This window comes from Sturnus vulgaris, chromosome W (assembly GCF_052056855.1).
Source record: "Sturnus vulgaris isolate bStuVul1 chromosome W, bStuVul1.hap1, whole genome shotgun sequence".
Classification (NCBI taxonomy): Eukaryota; Metazoa; Chordata; class Aves; order Passeriformes; family Sturnidae; genus Sturnus; species Sturnus vulgaris.
In genome coordinates this window covers 21,426,050-21,446,850 of record NC_142282.1, presented here as the reverse complement: position 1 = coordinate 21,446,850, position 20,801 = coordinate 21,426,050, and positions in this window count along the sequence as shown.

Here is a 20,801-nt window from a genome sequence, read left to right as displayed (position 1 = left end):
TAACATGCACATATTTGAGGTGAACGAAACTAGGAATGTGTGTGATGTCTGTCTGCCATACTTCACAACTGCCTAGACCTCGGGTGCTAACCCCCATGCCTATTGAGGGCATGGTGTGCAGCTGACAGTTGAGACAGGTGGCCACAAAGGCTCGAGCCTGACTCCGTGTTAGCTGGAACTGACGCATTAGACCTGGCGCATTTTGGACATACTGCTGGTGGCTCAGCTTTGCCTGTTGGAAGATGTCAGGAAGGCGTGCTTGTTCTGCTGGGGTTGCTTGTTCTGCTGGGGTTGCAAGGGAGTCTGCCTGACGGTTCCCTTCTGCAATTTCGCCTGGCAAATCTGTGTGTGACCTCACATGCATCACATAGAACGGGTGTTCTCTATGAGAAATCAAATAAATTAGTTTGGAAAGCAACCTGAAAAGCTGCTCATTCTGGATGTCTCTGAGCACTGCCTGCTCTGCCCTGGACACTATCCCTGCTACATAGGCTGAGTGTTACCAAGTTGATTGGCTCTGAGAACTTCTCAAAGGCTCTCACAACCGCTGCCAGTTCAGCTATCTGGGGTGATCCTTCCACAAACTCAACATCAGCCTCCCAATGCTGAGTCTTGGGATTTTTCCAAGTCATCACCTACTTGTGGGACGCCCCGAATGCATCCGTGAACACTGTGAGATCTTTGAGTTGTCTCCGACTCCTCTTCTCTCGAGGAATGAGGTGGAATTCCTCATTGAACAGCTTGTGAGACGGGGCATGGACTGATATTTGTCCTCTGTAGGTGTCCAGGGCTAATTGGAGATTGGCATTGCTCTGGAGCAAGTGCTCAAACATCTCTTTAGTCAATCTTTCAGGAGAGTTCCTTCCCTCCTCAGACAGTTTAACAAGGAGGTGAATACATGTGAAATCACAACCAGCTATTTCATACAGTCTCATCCTTGCTTTCTGAATCAGCTGAGCTATTAACTCTTGTGGCTTTGTGATAGTTTTGGGTCTTTGGTGGGAGAGGAAGACCCACTCTATGATTAACAGTGACTCTCTCTGCAGCTGGATCCATTGGAATATTAACCTGTGTAAGTGAGGCAGTTTTCCTAGGACAATGAATTTGAAGGGCAGCAGGGGATGGTAACTGCGAACTTGCCTCTCTCCTAAAGTCTTTTGTACCTTTTCGAATGCCGTCTTTGCCTCTGGGGTCAGTTCCCTGGGAGAAAGCAGCTCTCTCTCCCCCTTCAATAAATTGAAGAGAGGTTCTCGGTCCTCATTAGTGAGGCCTAGCCAGGGCCTAACCCAATTCAATGACCCACACAGGGAATGGAGATCTGCTAAGGTTTTTGGATTACAATTAATTTCCAATTTCTGCGGAACAATGGTCCGTGCAGTAATTTCCAAGCCCAGGTACTTCCAACGTGGCATCCTTTGGACTTTGTCCTCCTGCAATTCAAATCCAGCAGAGGTTAAAACTTTAACCACTAGGTCAAGTGTGTCTTGGAGTAGAGAGTTATCGGGGGCAGACACACTCTTGGTCTTTTTTTTCACTAGATTTCCTCTTTCAGTAAAATGCCCTTAAGTATCACTTTGCTCCCCACCTGGCTTTTTTTTTCAACGACACCTTTTCATTGGTTCGTTTTGGGCCTTTGCTGCTGGAAGTCCAACAGCCTCCTTGTCTGAGCATTATGGAGCTTTCTTTACAGCTTCATCACTATGCAAAAAGCCATAAATTACTGTGTTCCATCTCACATACCATCAAGTATCACACTAATATTCCCTCTGCTGGATAGCTGTTTGGCTTACATAGACCAGCCAAATACCAGGAAATCCAGATGGCAGCAAGAATCTTGTAGACTACTCCCACTGTTCATTGAAATTCTGGAGAAGTCACGTGTGGTATCAAATGCTCTTGAAAGAAGTGTATATCATCTCCGACATTCTAGAATGGGCTATTAATATTGTCATGAGTTTCTGGCTAGACTTTTTAGTATGCAAATTCAAATTCAAATGATCTGAAATGAGAGAACTTCAAGAAATTTTTTTTCCCAGAATCAAAGTATGATGGAGTTACATAGGGAGAATCTTAATCTTAGATATTCTATTCCATCTCACATCATGGCTGGGGGCAGGGAGAAGGGAGTATCTTTGGGGGACAATGGGTTCTGGTGTAGTCAGTAAGCTGGGCAGAGGAGCCATCAGGTATTGTCTGTTGTTGGGCGGGGGCGGATTTCATGTGAACTCTTCCTTTCTTGTACCCTGCCTCTAGTATTGTTGCTAAAATTGTTTGTTTTCTCATCCAAGTGACAAAATCAGCACACTTAATGAGGGATGAAGAGGGAGCAGCGACCTCAGAACAGGAGGAAGAAGAAGCAGAGCCTGCTGTCTTCCAGAAGAAATAAACACTACCAGCCAACTTTGCATCATCTGTGAACTTCCTGGGCGTGTACTCTATCCCCTTGACCAGATCACTGATAAAGATATTAAACAGGACTGGGCCCAAGACTGAGCCTTGGGGACCAGCCGGATGAACTCTATTTCCCACCACTCTTTGGGCCTGGCCATCACCCAGTTTGTCACCCAGCAAACAGCCCACCCATCCAAACCATAAGCAGACAGTTTCCTCAGGAGAATGATGTGAGATTCATTGCAAAAAGGGTCAGGGTAATGCCTAGGAAGATTCTCAGGTGAATCCAGGAGACTATAGTGGAGGACTATTCAGTTTTCCAATCAATTTGCTTAAAAAAATCTACAAAACCGTAACAAAACAAACAAACAAACAAACAAAAAAAGCAGACAAAAGAAACACACAAAAAACCCCAAACAATAATCCCCAAAGAGACAAACAAAGCCCACAGAAAAACCCACCCAAAACTGAAAAAACCCTAAACCAAACACATCAAAAAATCAGGGTGAAGGTTTTTAGTAACTTTAAAAATAACAAAACAAAACAAAACAAAAACCCAGAAAGTCACATTTCTAAAGGTGCTGTCCCAGCCTCTTCTCTCAGCAGGGAGGACATCCTGAAGTGGAGTCAGTTGGTAGAAAGTTGGACAGGGCAGCACCCGGGCCATTGTCACAAGACGGCCCTGTGGCTGCCCCATTGCCAAAACCTGGACACATCAATCAAACACAGGTATGCACATGTGCTTAGACACAGCAAAAATATATTTGTCTGAAAAGAATACTGGTCCATTTATATCACTGGAAAGAGCATAATGCCTCATCTCAGCTTTCTTTTCAGTCATTACAAATGTTTCAAAAATATAGGAGCGCAGAAAATGGAAATATCCAAGATCAACATGAGGACCAATAACAAAGATTCCATTTTTGAAACTGCATTGGGAATCCTCTGCAGAAATTGACTCAGAGCTCTAAGATTTACAAAAAAGACCAAGAGGATTGGACTCAATACAACACAGTGTCTGGAGACTTCAGCTTGTTGCCTTGTTTTCTCAAATATGATGGAGGAAGCACCTTAGCAACTACAGCTGCCAGTTCTCTCAGCCCCCTGACATGCCTCTGGGTGGGTCCCATGGTCTTGCATGATCAGGTTCCTCAAGTGGTCTGAAAGCTGACCTGCTACTATGGCTTAGAATCAAGCCCACCAGTCCAATAACCTGAGAGATGTGGAAATAGTGACTGGCAGTAAAAATTGAGACCAACACTTGTTGAGTACTTCAGCCTTCTCCTTGTCTGTTGTCACTAGTCCTGTCCGGCTTATGGGGATGGGGGGGAATAGGGGAGTTGTGATAGGTTTCTTTTCATCTTCCTTTTCCCACTGAAATACCTATAGGTGCCTTTATTATTCTTATTTTTGGCATGCTTTTCCAAATTCAACTTCAACTGAGCCTTTGCTATACTGATCCCATCCTCACACACTCATGTGTTACCACTGTATTTTTCCCATGATTTGTCTCGCTGTGTATTGTCTGCATATTACCTACTTGCATCACACCTATTAATTTTCAATAACCTTCTGGCTTTAACTTGTTTATAAAAAAAAACCTCTTTGAACCTTTTCACCTCAGAAATTCACCTGGGAAACCCAAAATCCCCAAAATTTGTCCCGAAGTCCCCCTGGGATGCCCAGCACTCACCTGGCAACTCTCAGAATTCCACAAATTCACCCCAAAATTCACGGGGGACCCCCAAATCCCAGGGCTTCACCCCAAAATCCCACCTGCAACCCCCAAAATCCCTCAAATCACCTCCAAGACCCAGTCCCCCCAACACCTCCCAAATTCACCCCAAAATCTCTCCAATCCCCCTCAAAACGACCGAAATACCCCCAAATCCACCGAATTAGCTCCAAGACCCATCTGGGACTCCCCAAAATCACCAAATTCCCGGGATAATCCACCTGCATCCCCCCAAATTCATCCCAAAATTCTCCCACGACTCCCAAATGCTCACCTGGATACCCCAAAATCGACAGATTTCACACCAATATCTGCCTGGCATCCCCAAAACTCACCTGAGAACCCTAAAATTCACATGTATACCCTAAAATTCACCAAATTCCCCCCAAAATTACCCCGAGATCCCTAGAATTCCACAAATTCCCCCTAAAATTCAACTGGGACTCCCCAGTTTCCAAAAATTCAACCCTGTCCTCGGGTACAATGCAAAAATGTGTATTCTATCACCATCTGTTAAAATGAGGGAGGGGTGGTGATCCTTATCTCTGTGGGAGATATCCCCTGCTGATGTGCCATCTGATAAGATCAGGGGGATGATCATCGTTAGCTTTACACAACCCATCCTTCCTCCAGAAGACAGATTCTGTTAATGGGCCATTAAGTCCTATTGTGTGACTGATAAGATTACATCATCCCATTGGGAGATGCTCCAGCCAGTGGGAGGAGCCAAACAATTCCTACCTAGATAAAAACTGAGATTTGGAACACCAAGGCAGTCCTTTCCACTGGGTCCCAGAGCAAAGCTGAACCTTTTTCCACATCATCGCTGGATCTTTGGAGGAAAACTGCACCTTCTACAGGAGCACTGCTTCAACTGAACCACAGTTGTCATCCAGGAGGACTGCAGCCACCATTTATACAGACTGATACTGTTACCCTATGGACTAGAAATCCTGAATATTAGAATATAAAGTGTATAAACCATAATAGTAGTAGTAATGCTAAGGCTTGGAGACTGCATTTCCCAGAGTAGGCCCTGGGAAACTAACTTAGGAATGTGCTGTGCTGAGAAAATAATGTTCAAAAGATTTAGGAGAGCATGCAGAACTGTTAGTGATAAGGTTAAAGTATAAACATAAATAAAGTACTGGTGGTGGGCAGTGGCGTAAGAGAGATTAAGGGGGAGAACAGTATAGTCCTAGGATAAGCAACCATGTAAGATTTATGACGTAAAATGCTATCTATAAGGTGAATGTATCTATATTATTTAGAAGCATGTGTACTTCTGCTCATAAACCATTTGTAAAAAGGGTATAAAAAACCCTCTAAAAAGGGAACCGGTGGGATCCTGACTTTGGACGCGAGTCCGCAGGTCCCCGCGCCCCGAATAAAGCACCGCATAAACTGACACTCTGTTAGTTTGTGTTTTACTTGGGGTTTCGGGCAGCACTACCAACACCCTGACTGACAGGGTGTCAGGTTCTATTTCTGACTTTGTTGGTGGGTTTTCTTTTATATTATTGAAGTTATTTTATTTTTTCTCTTTTCTCCTATTAAATTCTATTACTGTCTTGGAGTATCACACTGGTTTTACTTTCAAACCAACACATTTATTGGCGCCCAACGTGGGGCACGAAGGGTACTGAGAAAGGTCAGTATTACAATTTTGTATTCACCATGATTCTCAACATGCTTACATGAGTTTTATATATTGTTCTCTATATTTTTCTGCACATGGGGAACTACCTGCCAGCTGTAATGCTCCTGTGTAGACCAGAATATGGTATAAAAATTGCTTTCTTGGCCTATTATGTCTACTGCATGATAACCTCTGAGGCAATGAACATAATTCAGAATATATACTCGACTTTGTTTGCTTGTCCTAGTCTAGGTTGCTGCATCCGGGGTTTTACCAATCACACCCAGCCCTTGGGGTGCGGGGCAAAGAATGATTTTTTCCTATCTATCCGGCCTGATTCAGTAGTCTTTGGAAATGTTGAGTTCCCGCTGGATGTTAAGGACAGCATAATATTGTTGTTAGTTCTGCTTTGTCTCCTTTGCACGGACTACAACATGCAGGTCACAGATATGGTTGAGATTTGCACGGCTTGGACCAGAGATGTATTCCCGTTACCTGCCAATACTACAGTGGAGGGAAGGTGAGGACATGGTAGGCGTCTTGGCCAATAAACTAAGAAATTATGAGGACACTGTCACAGCCCCATTTCGTACCCATGTCTCATCCGTGGAAACAAGGCTGGTGGAGCAAGTCCGAAGCTTGATTGAAGAGGGCCATCAGAAACTAAAAAAAGAACTTAAGGAAAACAACTACCAGATCTCTCCAGAACCAACAAGAGTTTCTGCCCTTAGGAGCCGGCATTCCTCAGGCAGGGAGAGAAAACACTCCATGAGGTAACCTCTGGTTTTTCCTTCAGGAGCATGGAGAAGACATGAGGAAGTGGGGTGGAAAACCCACCTCCTCCTTAGCAGCCCGGGTACGTGAGCTGAAAAGAGGGACACCTACCACAAGAAGCTCATCTAGAGTCAATGCTGCTCCAGTCTCTCGTGTACAGAACTCCAGACAGTATCAGAATGATTATATGACTGATCCTCTTGAAGGGACCTCAAGAACCTATTTACAGGAAGAGAGCAATGTGTATGAAGATCAGGAATAGAGGAGCCCTGCCTCTAGCCAGGTAGAGGAGAAGGATAATCGGATGTATTGGACTGTGTGGATCCGATGGCCTGGCACATCCGACCCACAAAAACATAAGGCTTTGGTTGTCACCGGTGCCCAATGTACTCTGATGCCATCAAAGTACGTAGGAGAAGAATCCATCTCTATTTCTGGGGTAACAGGAGGATCCCAGCAGCTGACTGTAGTGGAGGCCAAAGTGAGTTTAACTGGGAACAGGTGGCAGAATCACCCCATCGTGACTGGCCCAGAGGCCCCATGCATCCTTGGCATGGACTATCTTAGAAATGGATATTTCAAAGACCCAAAAGGATATCGCTGGGCTTTTGGTATAGCTGCTGTAGCGACAGATGACATTAGAAAATGGAACACCTTGCCTGGTCTTGCAGATGACCCCTCTGCTGTGGGACTACTGAGAGTTGAAGAGCAACAGGTACCAATCGCCAGAACAACAGTACACCGTCGGCAATACCGTACTGACAGAGACTCAGTGATTCCCATCCATTAAATGATCCGTAAACTGGAGAGTCAAGGGGTGGACAGCAAAACCCACTCACCCTTCAACAGCCCCATCTGGCCTGTGCGTAAATCTGAAGGAGAATGGAGATTGACCGTAGACTATCGTGCATTGAATGAGGTGACTCCACCGCTGAGCACTGCTGTGCCGGACATGCTGGAACTCCAGTACGAGCTGGAGTCCAAGGCAGCAAAGTGGTACGCCACCATTGACATCGCCAATGCATTTTTCTCCATTCCTCTGGCAGCAGAATGCAGGCCTCAGTTTGCTTTCACCTGGAGGGGCGTGCAGTACACCTGGAATCGTCTGCCCCAGGGGTGGAAGCACAGTCCCACCATGTTATGGACTGATCCAGGCTGCACTGGAAAAGGGTGAAGCACCCGAACATCTACAGTATATCGATGACATCATTGTATGGGGCAGCACAGCAGGGGAAGTCTTCGAGAAAGGAGAGAAGATTGTCAAGATTCTGCTGAAAGCTGTTTTTGCCATTAAGCAAAGTAAAGTTAAGGGACCGGCTCAGGAAATTCAGTTTCTAGGAGTCAAGTGGAAAGATGGACGTCGTCAGATCCCAAGAGAGGAAATGAATAAGATCACCTCTATGTCTCCACCTACCAACAAGAAGGAAACACAAGCTTTCCTAGGTGCCATAGGCTTTTGGAGAATGCACATTCCTGAGTACAATCAGATTGTGAGCCCTCTCTACCTGGTTACACGCAAGAGGAAGGATTTCCACCTGGGCCGTGAGCAGCAGCAAGCCTTGGCCAGATCAAGCAGGAGATTGCTCATGCAGTAGCCCTTGGCCCAGTCAGGATGGGACCAGATGTGAAGAACGTGCTCTACTCTGCAGCCGGGAACCATGGTCTGCCCTGGAGCCTTTGGCAGAAGGTGCCTGGTGAGACTCGGGTCGACCACTGGGATTCTGGAGTCGAAGCTACAAAGGATCTGAAGCCAACTACACTCCCACAGAGAAGGAGATCTTGGCTGCCTATGAAGGAGTTCAAGCTGCCTCAGAGGTGGTTAGCACGGAAACACAACTCCTCCTGGCACCCCGACTACCAGTGCTGGGTTGGATGTTCAAGGGAAAGGTGCCTTCCACACATCACGCCACTGACAACCACATGGAGCAAGTGGATTGCCCTCATCACTCAGCGTGCCCGTATTGGGAATCCAAATCGCCCTGGGATTCTGGAAATAATTACAAACTGGCCTGAAGGTGAGACTTTTAGATTGTCTTCTGAAGAAGAAGAGGAGCAAGTTGCACGTGCTGAGGAAGCCCCACCATATAATGAGCTACCGGAGACTGAAAGACGATATGCCCTCTTCACTGATGGCTCCTGCCAAATTGTAGGCACTAACCGGAAATGGAAAGCTGCAGTATGGAGCCCCACACGACAAGTTGCACAAGCTACGGAGGGACAAGGTGGATCGAGTCAGGTCGCAGAGCTAAAAGCCTTCCAGTTGGCTTTGGATATTGCTGAACTAGAGAAGTGGCCAAGGCTTTATCTCTACACTGACTCATGGATGGTAGCTAATGCTCTGTGGGGATGGCTGGATCGCTGGAAAAAGGCCAACTGGCAGCGCAGAGGGAAACCCATCTGGGCAGCTGAGATTTGGCAGGACATTGCTGCCCAAGTATAGAAATTGACCATAAAGGTTTGACACGTGGATGCACATGTACCCAAAAGCCGGGCTAATGAAAAGCATCACAACAACGAGCAGGTGGACCGAGCTGCCAAAGTGAAAGTATCACAGGTAGATCTAGACTGGCAGCACAAGGGAGAATCATTCCTACTTCGTTGGGCCCATGATGCCTCTGGTCATCAGGGGAGAGATGCAACATACCGATGGGCCCGTGACCGAGGGGTGGACCTTACCATGGACAGCATCTCACAGGTCATCCACGACTGCGAGACCTGTGCCGCAATCAAACAGGCCAAGCGGGTGAAGCCTCTGTGGTACGGTGGACGATGGTCAAAGTACAGGTATGGGGAAGCCTGGCAAATTGACTACATCACCCTTCCCCAAACCCACCTGGGCAAGCGCTACGTACTGACCATGGTGGAAGCAACTACAGGATGGTTAGAAACCTACGCTGTGCCTCATGCCACTGCCCGGAACACCATCTTGGGCCTAGAAAAACAAGTCCTTTGGAGGCATGGTACCCCTGAGAGAATTGAATCAGACAAGGGAACCCATTTCAAGAACAGCCTTATCAACACCTGGGCCAAAGAACATGGTATTGAATGGATATATCATATCCCTTACCACGCGCCAGCTGCCGGGCAAGTTGAACGGTCTAATGGACTCCTTCAGACCACTTTGAAAGTACTAGGTTGTGGAACCTTCAGAAATTGGGAAATGAACTTGGCCAAAGCCACATGGATGGTTAACACCCGAGGGTCCATAAAATCGAGCCGGTCCTGCCCACTCTGAACCCCTGCAGACAGTGAATGGGGGCAAGGTCCCTGTGGCACCCAGGAAAGGTACTTTATGAAAGACTGTTTGGATTAATCCCACCACAGGCAAAGGCAAACAGACCCGTGGGATTGTTTTTGCTCAAGGACCTGCTTGCACTTGGTGGGTAATGCAGAAAGATGGGGAAACACGTTGTGTACTGCAAGGAGACCTAATTTTTAGTGAGAACTGAAGGTAAGGTTTCATTTTGTATTATATATCTGTAACAGGGTATTGGTTTGGGTCTGATGTAGATGGTAATAGAATAAGGGGTGGATTATGTCCTGGGGTACAATGCAAAAATGTGTATTCTATCACCATCTGTTAAAATGTGGGAGGGGTGGTGATCCTGATACCGAAATAATGAGAAAAAGGACTAATGTAGATATAGTAGTAGTCATGCTAAGGCTTAGAAAACTGCAGTTCTCAGACAGGCCCTGGGAACCAGCCCTGGGAATGAGCTGGGGACTGTGGAAACAATAATTAAAGATAATTAAAGAATTTAGTGGAGCATATAAGAACATCTAGAAACTTTCAGGATAAGGCTAAAGTATAATAATAAATAAAGGGTTCTGGTGATGGGAAAACATGCAAGGGGGAATTAAAGGGGGGTAGCCTATAGTTTTGAATAGACAAGCATGCAAAATTTATAACTTTTAGGAATGATATCTACAAGATTTATGTATCTGTATTGTCTTGAAGAATGTGTACCTCTGCACGTGGACTACTTTGTAAAAAGGTATAAAAAACTTGACGAAAAAGGGAACTGTGGGACCCTGACTTTGGACGCTAGTCCGCAGGTTCCCCGGGCCCTGAATAAAGCACCGCATAAACTGACACTCTGTTAGTTTGTGTTCTGTTTGGGGCATCGGGCAGCAATCCTTATCTCTGTGGGAGATATCTTCTGCTGATGTGCCATCTGATAAGATCAGGGGGATGATCACTGTTAACTTTTCACAACCCATCCTTCCTCCAGAAGATATATTCTGTTAATGGGCCATTAAGTCCTCTTGTGTGACTGATAAGATTACATCATCCCATTGGGAGATGCTCCAGCCAGGGGGAGGAGCCAAACATTTCCTACCTAGATAAAAACTGAGATTTGGAACACCAAAGCAGTCCTTTCCACTGGATCCCAGAGGAAAGTTGAACCTTTTTCCACATCATCGCTGGATCTTCAGAGGAAAACTGCCCCTTCTACAGGAGCACTGCTTCAACTGAACCACATCTGTCATCCAGGAGGACTGCAGCCACCATTTATAAGGACTGCTACCAACACCCTGACTGAGAAGGTGTCAGGTTGTATTTATGACTTTTTTGCTGGTTTTTTCTTTTATATTATTGCATGTATTTTATTTTTTCTCTTTTCTCCTATTAAGTTGTATTACCTACTTGGAGTCTCGCATTGGTTTTACTTTCAAACCAACACAACCCCAAACCTCGCTACCCGGGATCTCCCAAAATTCCAAAAATTCTCCCCCAAAATAAACCTGGGACCCCTCAAAACCCACCTGGATCTCCCCAAATCGCCCCTCCCCCGTACGCAATTCACCTGGGAACCCCCAAATCCCCAGAATTCTACCCAAAATTCACCTGAGTCCCCAAAAACCTCCAAATTCGCTCCAAAACAATTGGCAACTTTACACACTCCATTTTCCCACAAAAGGATCTAGAGCCCTGTACGCTTTGTATACAAACTAAACACAAAATACCTTTCTATTCATTCTCAGCAAAAAGACTTCCTATTCCTCCTTCTTTTGGACAAAACTGCCTTCACTTTCAAACTTATTCTCTTGCTCACTTACCTGCATAATGCTTAGTCCCTGTTCTGCATGCTCATTTTCTTCACTTTTACAAGGAATCCTCTCTTCATCTTCTTCTTCCTCTGCTTCTTCCATTTCCTATGCCAAGATCACCTGTTTCTCTGATAGATTTGTTTCTCCAGCTGATTTTTGACAACTGTCCCTATCTTGTGGCACTTCTCGCTCGAGAGAGGTGATTGTCCTGCTCCGGGCTGGGACTGCGCTCTCTTCAAGCCCTGGGGGCAATTTTGGATGCCACAACGTCAGAAAGACCTCAGGCTATTGGAGAAATGTCCAAAGGAGAGACACAGAGATAGTGAAGAGGCTGGAGGGGAAGCCATACAAAGAGTGGCTGAGGGCATTTGGTTCAGCTGCAGAGAGGACACTGAGCTCACACCTCACTTGGGACCTCTCAGCTACCCTCAAAGGCAGCACAGGGAAAGCTTTGCTCCCCGCTCTCTGCGACCAGGGACAGGAGCCAAGGCAATGCCAGGAGCTGTGTCAGGGGACGATTAGGCTGGCTATCAGGGAAAGGTTTTTTTCCTCAGAGGCTGGTCAGGCACTGAATAGGTTCTCCAGGCAATGGGCACAGCCCCAAGGCTGCCAGAGATCCAGAAGTGTTTGGCCAACGCTCTCAGGGATGCAGAGGGTGGGACTGTTGGAGTGTCTGTGCAGGGCCAGGAGTTGGACTTTGACGATCCCTAGGGGTCCCTTCCGACTCAGGAAACTCTTACCATTTTCCCCTCTTTTCTCTTCTTGCACAATACTCTCAGTTTACCGTTCCACCATATGTTCCACTTCTGAAACCTCCGCTACTTTTTTCCAGTTCAAGCACAGTTCTACTGCTTACAATCCAAAGATATACAGATTGAAAAACAACCAAAAAAGAAACACCTGCTTGGAATGTCGTGGTCTTATTTGGATCTCTAACTATGAAGTCGATTGTGCCTTGCAAGTTCTAAAAGCAAAACAACAACAAAAAACACCCACCACACCGTTTTAACATAGGGATTTGCTTTCTTCTAAGAAATCCATATCCCTTCTCAAAATGGATCTATTTCAGTAGGAGATCTACTTGAATAGATCACTTACTATCTAAAGAACCTGGAACACTCAAATCCGTAATGATAAGCCTGTTAGCCTGTCGTTTTCTGTTCCAAAGGCAAATGAATTTGCTCAAGTGCCATTTGTAACAAGGACAGAGTTCAAAGTGTGGCTCTGAGAAATGTTTTGGTTTCACTCTCCTATCTCTATCAAAAGCCCTTTCTTCAATGGCTGAAACAATACTTGATATAGTCTGAATTTTAAAGGTCATGAAAATTTTCTCAAAAGTGAAAAATTAATATAGCAGTCAGGTTTTAAACCAACGGGAATTTTTGTTTTACCTGTTTGAAGATTTCCTTCACACTAAAATGCTGGCTGATGGATACCTAGAAGAAATCAATTCCCACAAAATGCTTCTGGGTAAGCCATTACGTCATCCATTACAATTTGCTTCAGTGTCCTGTTCCTGTCCAATTGAAGGTCCCTGTTTAAGAGACTCAAGTACGGAGAGAAATAAAATTAAATATGACTACAGTGCCTTTAAATCTAATTCGAACTTCCTGATCAAGCTCATAAAACCTTTAGGCTAAATGTTGCCATTGATCTGTTCCTATTGAACACAATCACCTCCTGGCTTGTTAGTGATTAGTTCATTACAAAGAAAGAAATGCACAGAAGTTAAAATATTTCCAAAGAAGCATTTGACATCGTTTCTTTTGGATGGGGAACCTTTCCAACACTGCTTACATAAGAGGTCAAATTACTGTCTTCCATGTTAGTTGTGCACTGTGCTCAGCGGAGCCTTTCTGCTTTATTTGCCTTTGACTTGGACATAAAGCTGAGTCTTGAGTCAAGAAAAATCAATATTCACACTTCTTTTCATTTACACGGACATTGGCTTGGTGTCCTAAACAAAGAGAATGATGGGGAATTTATGTAGGTGTTCAGATAGGTAACATTCTCTTTCCGCAACCTGGCATTGTATTTTCACTTGGTCTGTTACCTCTGGCTTTGTTTTAACAGCTCAAATTATTAGGAAGAGTATCAAACTCCAGCTCTAACAACAGTCCCACTGCCAGGTGTGTGAAGGTATGTGCATCTGCCCCTCAGGTCCATACTGCTCTTCTAATGTGCCTCTGATCGAGCAGGTAGTAAAGACCTCCTGGGTGTGTGAACAGTGCTGCTTCCTCTATGGCTTCAGAGCTGCTGCTAAGATCTTCAGGAAGGAGAGCGGTATGGTACCAATTTTTAGATGGTTTTTTAAGTTGCAAGTGCATGGCTATCTTAAACATCTGAGTTCCTAGAACTTTGAATGAGATCAAATCTATGAGTGAAGAGATGATGGTGCAGACCAACTCCTGATTCCGTGATCCAAGAATGTGCGCTAATACTTTTACCTTCTGAATAAGGCATGGATGTGATGGTACGCACAGTAATACTGATGTGCTATGGTTTTTGAATGATAGGAGTCTTCCTTTGTCCCATTCCTAAACCGTGGGCATTATTTGCCTTAACCTTGTTCACTAGGGACATTATTCTATATTCTTACATGAAGTGAAAAGCACTCTTTTTCCATACCTTCACCCAACAGCATTAAAACAAGGCCTAAGTAGTACAACCCATGTTCAAAGATGCTCTACCTTTTAAGTTGACAATACAAAATTCATACCTTGTTCTAATTTGATCTCAAGAAGAAAGGGTGTTCTCCAAATACTCCTTCAGCTCTTCCTCACAGCTCACCATTTTCCTTTTTTCTAAAATTGTATCCAGATCACTTTCATCATCTAAGGCCACATAAAAAAGCTAGTAAAAATGGCTTTGTAGATACTAAAATCGACCCCACTATTTAGGATTCAAGGAAGTTAATTATGCACATATATTCTACACCCAGAAGAGAAAGCTACCTCAGCAAAACTCATCGCCTATGAAAATCTTCCTAGATAATGAACACCTCTGACACTGCCACCCCAAGTTGCTTGTTGAAACAATGAGAACCTCACATCCAATCAGACTCTAGACCTGCACAAGATCTCGTAATAGCAACTTGCAGCCACATTCTACAGAAAGCAGCAGTGATCTCTATCACTGTTGCCATAGCAAGAATAAGACAGGACTGTCCATTCAGCGTGAATCAAGCAGTTAGCAAAAATGCACCTGACAGAATGCAACTTAAGAGTAGAAATTCCTATCAAAAAATCAAAGATTACATTTTCAATTTTATAGTAGGTATTTTGAATTTCCCTTTAGAAACAAATGCCCGACTTTTTTTACGTATAGAAAAGATTGGAAGACATTTGGGAGATCATTTCCAGCTATTCCTAAATTTTGATGTTGAGCAGACTGGGCCATACATCATTCATCCCGATCATATGTGTTTCTGATAGAGATGATCATAAAAATACAATCTATTGATATTACAAATAATAAACACTAGAATTATGAACACTTCCACATGAAACTCTTCCACACCAAACTGTTTCTTTGTAGTGTTTTGTCACACTATGGACCTCTTTCTAAGGTGACATCAATAGCCTACCACGCAGAAGGCATTGCAGATGGGAGCACAGGAAGAACAGACTAATACCAAGGAGTGATGAAAATATATGTCATCAAATAAAAGAAACGTACATCCACGTGCTCCACTTCTTCTTCAAACCTACATTTTAGTTTCTCAGTCATCTGAAGCATGTTGGAGTGCACAAGTTCAGTGTTGTGTTATGTTGTTTAATGTTAATTTTCCTTCTGTGTTGATGGTTCATCCCAGTTTCTTTCCCCTAAGTTAAGTGCATAATGGTTTTTCCCTTTGGCGCCCTTGTCCTAGTCAGTCATCCTAAACCCCTCCCCTTTATCTAGAACCTTCCCTGTCCCTCACCCTAAACCCTGCCCCACCGGATGTCAATCCTTTGTAGCCCCTCTCTTTGTTCTAGAAGTTTCTGTGTCAAGCATTCCCTTTTGTATTCATGACTGGTTATATTGTATGCATCCCCACCCTCGGTTTGCCTTATTGGTTCAATGTACCCCTTTCTCCACCCTCTGTACCTCCCCCCGTTAACCGTTATTGGCCAGAGTTTTGTGCCTTCCCCTTGCTCCTCCCCCGTACTTAAGCCGGTGTAGAACCCATTCTAACTGCCTTTTGCGCTTCCCCCTCCCAACCTCCTGATCTGTTACCTCTTCCTTCAATAAATCCCTTCCCCCAGAACCGTAAAAGGTCTCTCCTGCGACTCTTTATCCCGCCCTGACGACTCGCCCAGGCGTAGCTGTTGCTACACCCCTTCTTCGGCTCCCAGAGTGGTGCCGGGGAGGGGCCACTCACCGTCGTAGGCTTCCCTGAGCTAGCCGATAGCCCAGGTGAGGTGGGCAGTGGATGGAAGAAGCGTCAGTTAAGCATCTTCTGCGGTGCAAATGTTCATATCCAACAGGGTCATCTGAAGGAAAAGAAGAACAAACTATTGACATGCACAGAAGAATACTGTGTGGCTTTCAGAGAGCCTAGCTAAACGTAGTGTTTCTTTTCTTGTGATGGACAGAGATAGATTCAGCCTCCTACATGCCATATTAGATTAGAAAACAATACCATCTGTTGGACACAAAGGGATAAATAAGATAAGACAGATTTAGCACAAGGGCTGAGGCTCCTTGCATCTTCCACATTCACATAGGACAGCACTCCCTTCATTACCGGCATTTGTTAAGGCTTTTCCACATTTCAAATACAAACACCAACTACTACTGTGAAACCAAACAGATGGCTTACTTTTGAACAGAGTAAGGCGGAGGTTAAAAAGGAATTCCACTTGTTATCTCAATGTTTGGTGCATCCTCAGATATGTTTTACTCTAATGACACATTGGAGCACGGCTATCACAGCCAAAAGCTGTGGCACTCATCTTGCACATCTGCCCTTTCTCCTGACATTTGCCCTCGACCAGCTCATACTGGATGCTCATTTTCTCCACGCACTCCACATTAGGGCTGTCTGAATGCTATGGAACTGACCACAGTCAAAATTCCCATCTTTCATAATGCAGTGTGACATGGAAACATGACAGAGGCCATGTGCTGAATCTCAGCACACGGAACAGATCCCAGCAGTGCCTACAGACCTTTGCCTACAGACACCAGACACTACCAGCCAAAGAAATCAAGACATTTTCATACACAGCGCTTTATCATTATGCTTCAAAGTCGCAAGGTACTTACAATCGCTACCAACTTCTTTGCTACCATACAGGCTACATATATCCCAACAGGATGTGCTCTGGAGCAAGAGAAGGCAGGCACACAGAGGGAAGGCATGCTGCAAGGACATAGAGAAAGGAACTATCTCCAACACTTCCCCTCATCTTCTCATACTACCCCTCTTCTTCTGCAAGAGTTAAAAAGGAGTATTTTTGTATGATTGAGAAGGGATCCATGTCAAAATTAACTTTTGATTTCCCCCAGATTCATTCTAACCGAGCCAGTTCCTGCTAGATCTCACCATGCACAGGTGTTTGTACTGGCCAAAGGAAAGCCATGCCACAGGCAGCTTCTTTGGCTCTTACTGCCACCTCCAAGCAACTGAGAAGGTATGTGGGAACACACGGAACAAAGAATAGAGCAAACATGCACTCTCAGAGCAACTGTCTGCCTCATCGTTGCCCGGGAGAAAAGAAAATATTGCTTGAATTCCAGACTGTACTCAGGATTTCCCGACCTACTAAAACTTTTGTTCCAATTCTCCAGAGTTCTGCACCATTCGCTTCCATCAGATTTGGCACATGTTGGAGGCAACAAGGTGCTATCAAAGTAGGAAACAAGAGTCAGGTATCCTAAAATACAAACCAGTCAGTACTTCAAATATAAAATTATGAATCAGAATATCCATACTACTGGGCTTTCTTTTATTTACAGCCATCTTGGCAATGAAAATAAACCTGAGATTGTTGTTGTTCAAGGCCAATTGTTTACTGCCCGATAAGGAACTAACTGTCATCTACCTTGTTCCTACATCCACCCTAAAAAACCTCCCTGTAAACATCGTAATGCATTGCACCCACACCAATGTGTCTTGTGTTCAGGATGGATATTCAAAAGTCACAACGTTAGATTTCTATCCAGACTCCTCCCTTAATTTATTACGCAAATAAAATCCCACGCCATGGAGAAAAAATGCCTTGACAAAAGCATCAACTTCTAGCTCTCCACCCATCTTTGCCCAATTCTACTATGTTTCAAGATTTACTACTGCATTCCTCCATTTTTAGAGCCTGATCGCAACCTATTAAATGTAGCTGGGGCACTGAAAATCAAGAATGCATTTTCTCCATTCAAAAGAGCTGTACAGAAATAGATGTAGACCCTGGCTTACTGCTGCATTTAGCAATCACACATTAACAGGAAGCAAAGTGCATTTTGGAGCCAAGTCCTTCATTAACTCCAGCAACAATTGTTTTCCTTTATGCTATACCCTCCTTTGCCATACCTGACATATTGCAAACACTTCAGTCTCTGTTCACTGAGTACCATCTGCTCCTTTACCAACTTTTCCATATTCACAGTTGGGGGATTCTGTATTTCTTCACTTGCCATAAATTCTCTGCAGGATGGAAAGTAGATATGTAGAATGGAATCACATGATATATGTGATATCATATGTGATATCACGTAGAAAGAAAAATGATCAAGTATTACTTTGATAGAAACCAATAGTGAACACTAGCCACTTTGTGTTGCTCATTGTCCAAAAGAAGACTGCTACATTTCTGCTCTGAAACTCTGAACTACACACTTCTTTTGCATGAGCTTCCAGTCCTTGACTCTCCCTTGCCATTTCAGTTGATGCCATTTTTCTTTCTCAAGCTCTGATTTCATTCGATTCAAGAGTAGCTTGGCAGTTGCCCTCTCATTATCCAGCAGTGCTCTCTTTACATTCTGTGTATTAAAAAATAAAACCAGAAGTAGAAGCAGCATACGACATGCAAAAACAAACAAAAAATTGTCTCTTCTACAGAAAATGAGGGGAGAAAAGAACAAAAATGATAACCAATACCCTGCCAAGTAGAAATTGCTTCTATATTTCAGTGATTGATAGGCATAAAAAATGAATTTCATTTGGGGAAAGAAAGACATTCTAGGAATATTCAGACTGCTATCTTGCCATACCTCACAACTGCCAAGACCTCGGGGGTTAACCCCCATGCCTATGGAGGGCATGGTGTGCAGCTGACAATTGGGACAGGTGACCACAATGGCTCGAGCCTGACTCCGTGTTAGCTGGAACTGACGCATTAGACCTGGTGTATTCTGGTGATACTGCTGGCGGCTCAGCTTTGCCTGTTGGAAGATGTCAGGAAAGCGTGCTTGTTCTTCTGGGGTTGCTTGTTCTGGTGGGGTTGCAAGGTTGTCTGCCTGACGGTTCCCTTCTGCAATTTTGCCTGGCAAATCTGTGTGTGATCTCACATGCATCACATAGAACGGGTGTTCTCTATGAGAAATCAAATAAATTAGTTTGGAAAGCAACCTGAAAAGCTGCTCATTCTCGATGTCTCTGAGCACTGCATGCTCCGCCCTGGACACTACCCCTGCTACATAGGCTGAGTCTGTCACCAAGTTGATTGGCTCTGAGAACTTCTCAAAGGCTCTCACGACTGTTGCCAGTTCGGCTACCTGGGGTGATCCTTCCACAAACTCAACATCAGCTTCCCAATGCTGAGTCTGAGGATTTCTCCAAGTCATCACTGACTTGTGGGATGCCCCGGATGCATCCGTGAACACTGTGAGAGCTTTGAGTGGTCTCTGACTCCTCTTCTCACGGGGAATGTGGTCAATTCCTCATTAAATAGCTTGTGAGACGGGGCATGGACTGATATTTGTCCTCTGTAGCTGTCCAGGACTAATTGGAGACTGGCATTGCTCTGGAACAAGTGCTCAAACATCTCTTTAGTCAATCTTTCAGGAGAATTCCTCCCCTCCTCAGACAGTTTAACAGGGAGGTGAATACATGTGAAGTCACAAACAGCTAGTTCATACAGTCTCATCCTTGCTTTCCGAATCAGCTGAGCTATCATTTCTTGTGGCTTAGTGATAGTTTTGGATCTTTGGTGGGAGAGGAAGACCCACTCTATGATTAAGAGTGACTCTCTCTGCTCCTTGATCCATTGGAATATTAACCCGTGTAAGTGAGGCAGTTTCCCTCGGACAATGAATTTGAAGGGCAGCTCGGGCTGGTAACGGTGAGCTTGCCTCTCTCCTAAGGTCTTTTGTACCTTTTCGATTGCAGTCTTTGCCTCTGGGGTCAGTTCCCTGGGAGAAAGCAGCTCTCTCTCCCCCTTCAATAAATTGAAGAGAGGTTCTAGGTCCTCATTAGTGAGGCCTAGCCAGGGCATAACCCAATTCAATGACCCACACAGGGAATGGAGATCTGCTAAGGTTTTTGGATTACAATTAATTTCCAATTTCTGCGGAACAATGGTCCGTGCAGTAATTTCCAGGCCCAGGTACTTCCAAGGTGGCATCCTTTGGACTTTGTCCTCCTGCAATTCAAATCCAGCAGAGGTTAAAACTTTAACCACTAGGTCAAGTGTGTCTTGGAGTAGAGAGTTATCGGGGGCACACACAAGCACATCATCCATGTAATGAAGGATGATGGCCTCCCCTCTCTGCGCACGCACCTGGGACAGCAATGAGGCCACATGCCACTGGCAGATGGAGGGACTACATTTTAATCCCTGGGGCAAAATCTTCCAGTGGTAGCGCTTCATTGGAGCTTCTCGATTTATAGTAGGAACCGAGAAGGTGAACCGTGGGGCATCCTCTGGGTGTAGGGGAATGGGGAAGAAACAGTCCTTGATGTCTAGAACAGCCAATTGCCAATCTCTAGGAAGCATTGTTGGAGAAGGCATTCCAGGTTGGAGAGACCCCGTGTCCTCAATTACTTTGTTTATTTCCCGGAGGTCGTGGGGCAGCCTCCACTTGTCCTTCCCCGGTTTCTTTATCACAAAAACCGGAAAATTCCACGCACTTGTGGTCTCCTCTATGTGGCCTTTAGCCAATTGCTCTTCCAAAAGCTCCTCAAGCGCCCTGAGCTTTTCCTTACTCATTGGCCACTGTGCTGCCCACTTTGGGGTATCATCTAGCCATTTCAATTTTTGGGTAGGGCGCTGTACAGTGGCCGGGTCT